Raw genomic sequence first — 3,026 nt, 5'->3', positions numbered from 1 at the left:
CAATACTTCAACTTCATTTCTGTCAAGTGTGGAATGTGAAGCATTGGACCTCTATTCTTCTCGGTGGCTGCGGGGACAATGCGGGGTCAGCGCTGTGAAGGCGTGACGGGGAGCAGGTGCTGTCCCCCTGTCCCCCTGTCCCTGTAGAGAGAGGAAGCCCCACCTCCCGGCTCTGCTCAGCCGGCTGGCTTCGCCCCACCTCCCGGCTCTAGCACTCACAGGCGGCTGGCTTCGTCCGTGTGGCCTCGGTGAGCGTCGGAGCTTCCTGCGTGACAAAAGTAGCCGACCCTACCGACAGAGCGGAGCGATGGATATGCTTTACTATTAGCGGAGATAATCATATAACGATTGGATTAAATTTCCACTTTGCGGTGAGTTGTTTTACTCGTTTTGTTTTTTGTTTTTTTTTGTTTATGGCAGATCTCGAAGCGGTGCTTTTTTGTCGCTTAAATGAGCGAACAGGAGGCGGTTTGTTGAGGAAGTTATGACTATCTCGAGGAAACGATTGTCGGGTTATTCGAGGCACAACGAGTCCACGAATGTGTGTGTGTGTGTGTGTGTGTGTGTGTGTGTGTGTGTGCGTGTGCGTGTGTGTGTGTGTGTGTGCGCGTGTGTGTGTGTGTGTGTGTGCGCGCGCGCGTACGTGTTAGAGATAGTGTCATGTCTTAATGCCTCAAAAGCTTTGTTCATTCTGCCTATTTTGTCTTGTTGTCATGTTATGTGGCTGTGCATAATGACACATCGAAACTGGATTTTGATAATAATTGAAATGTGTGAAATGACTGATAAGACTATTTTTGAATTGGCTATAACACAGGGTCCTTTAGCGATCACTAGTTACATTGCTGCCGTGGTTGTCGGCTTTCGGAGGGGAGAGTTGATGGGCTTTGCGACAGCTTTGCGAGTGTGGTTGTCTTATGCACAGGCGAATATGAATTTTGAATCGGCTATGACACAGACCACAGACAAACAGATTCAAGCATAGAGATTTAAAAGTGGAGATTTGTAAATATGTTTATAATTGTGTTGAAATCCATTTGTAAATTGTGGCCAACATGATGTATTCAGAATGGCAAACATCAGCGCGCTTAAGTAGCCAGTGGTCTTATCATTTGTTTTGGCATGTAAGAAGAAAACATTTTCACAATAAATAGACTATGAATAACGTTGGGCTTATTTTTATTTTCTACCTTGATTATTTGTGGTATTATTCAGACAATATGTAAAACGTGTGTAGGCCTAAGTGTTATTAGCCTGTATCATTCGGCGTTTCTATCAATTTTTTTAAGTCATGTTATTGGAATTCCCTTTATATGAGTAAAGCCTATTGTCCCCCGCCGTTTCGTCAAATGGCGATGGTGTGACTGGTTTGGTGGTCTGGGGTGTCACAAGAGGACTTCTGTTTAACTTGGCTGTCCGTGACCCAGCGTGCTGTCACATGCCCTGTTTCCACAGAGCCATGTCCCGGTAATTGACCGTTTCTGTTGTTTGTGTAAACTGACCTGGGGCAGGGCATTGGCCTACCGCTAAATCTTCTGACCTGTGTCAGATCTGGTCATGGTCCCAGTATAAAGTCGCTCAGGGGTCTTTGGAAGTGGGCAGGAGGTGAAATGCAGGTACAGTATGCTCATTTGCATTGAATTCCACTCTGTCCTGTCGCCCAACTCTCCCCTCCCACTGTACCTGCATTGGACAGATGTGTGGTACTGGGTTGACCCGGGTAAATCACCGTAAATCAAGGCCTGTGTAAATGGGGGTCAAACAAAAAAATACCAGGAAGTTTTTCCGGGCATTTTACCGTTATGTGTGTGTGTGTATGTGCGTATATGTGTGTGTGTGTGTGTGTGTATGTGTGCATAGACAGCAGGTGGAGTGAGGGAATCACTTCCCACGCGCTCCCGTGGGCCAAACGATGCTCCCCTTGTTAACGGCAGGCGCGGGCAGCAGCTGCTTCTGTCGGGGTTACAAAGTACACACACACACACACACACACACCCTCGACTTCTGGCTTTTGTACATACACACACTAAACACCCAGCGCTAATGCAACAGGCAGCAGGCCAGCACTGTGTATTGAGGTTATCTCTAGCCAGAAGAAACGGGCGATTTGTTTACCCGCGGCTGATAACGCTCAATGACCTCGGAATTACTGGCCATGTTACCGCTTTCCTCTGACACGGGAAGCTACTGATTGGGCCTTGATGGATTTAAATTAAACCTCAGGTGCCACTACAATGTCGCCTACACCTTACTGATTGGATATTCAAAGGAGAAATGCCAGGTCGACTAATCATATTATGTCTTGTGAAGAGTTCTCTAAGGCCACTGGCTCTGACGCCCAAACTTGAGGACGTGTTCCTTCAATCCTCTCTGCCACATCACCAACTTCCTGACCTGACCTCTCCTCCTCTCCTGTCGTCCGCAGCGTCGGTGGTGTCTTATCTCTCAGAGAAAGTGGCTGTAGACGAGGCCTGCAGCTGCCGTGGCCTCAGTTGACGGTGACGGTTTGTCTGTCGTAAAAAGCACCTGTGAGTGTTTAGAGAGTGATTAGGACAGTCTCTACAAGGTCCCCCTAGGCGTGTGTTTACACGGGCTACCTAGAGGTGACCCAGTTTGCATCTCCTTATCATGAGCCAGAGAGCTTTGAATAGCAAAGGCTGTAAAGCCCTCTTTGCATAGGGTTTACATATGTTTCTTTTGAAAAGGATACAGCAAGTTTGCCTGGGTTAGGCCGGAATTTGACTAGCATTATAAAACAATGCCTTCCGACGCACGGCACTCTAGGATGTACAGTAGTGTGCGTGCGTGCGTGCGTGCGTGTCTTTGTGTGTGTGTGTGCATTGGCCTGTGTGGGTTGTGTGGTCTGTCCTGTGAGATGGAAGAGAAACCACTGGAGGATGTTTGGGTAATGAGGGTTTACCCTGGCCAAGCTTTTCCTCTCTCTCTCTCTGTCTCTCTCTCTCTGTTTGTCTCTCTTTCTCTCTCCCTCCCTTTCCCACATGGAGCTGTGGCAGTCTGGGTTAGTC

At 48.0% G+C, this 3,026-nt stretch overlaps 1 protein-coding gene across 1 annotated transcript in view; it reads left to right on the top strand.

The window, feature by feature from the left end:
* Positions 1-252: 252 nt before the first annotated feature.
* The window catches only part of gse1b (Gse1 coiled-coil protein b), a 46,425-nt gene continuing 43,651 nt past the window's right edge, over positions 253-3,026 (top strand). Inside the window, exon 1 of the mRNA XM_083691105.1 lies at positions 253-371. The gene's annotated coding sequence lies outside the window, so the exon portion shown is untranslated. The remainder of the gene's footprint in view (positions 372-3,026) is intronic.

The sequence above is a fragment of the Argentina silus genome (genome assembly GCF_951799395.1).
Source record: "Argentina silus genome assembly, chromosome: 19".
Taxonomy (NCBI): domain Eukaryota; kingdom Metazoa; phylum Chordata; class Actinopteri; order Argentiniformes; family Argentinidae; genus Argentina; species Argentina silus.
Note: the sequence above shows the minus strand (reverse complement) of the source record. Positions and strands in the feature narration are given on the sequence as shown.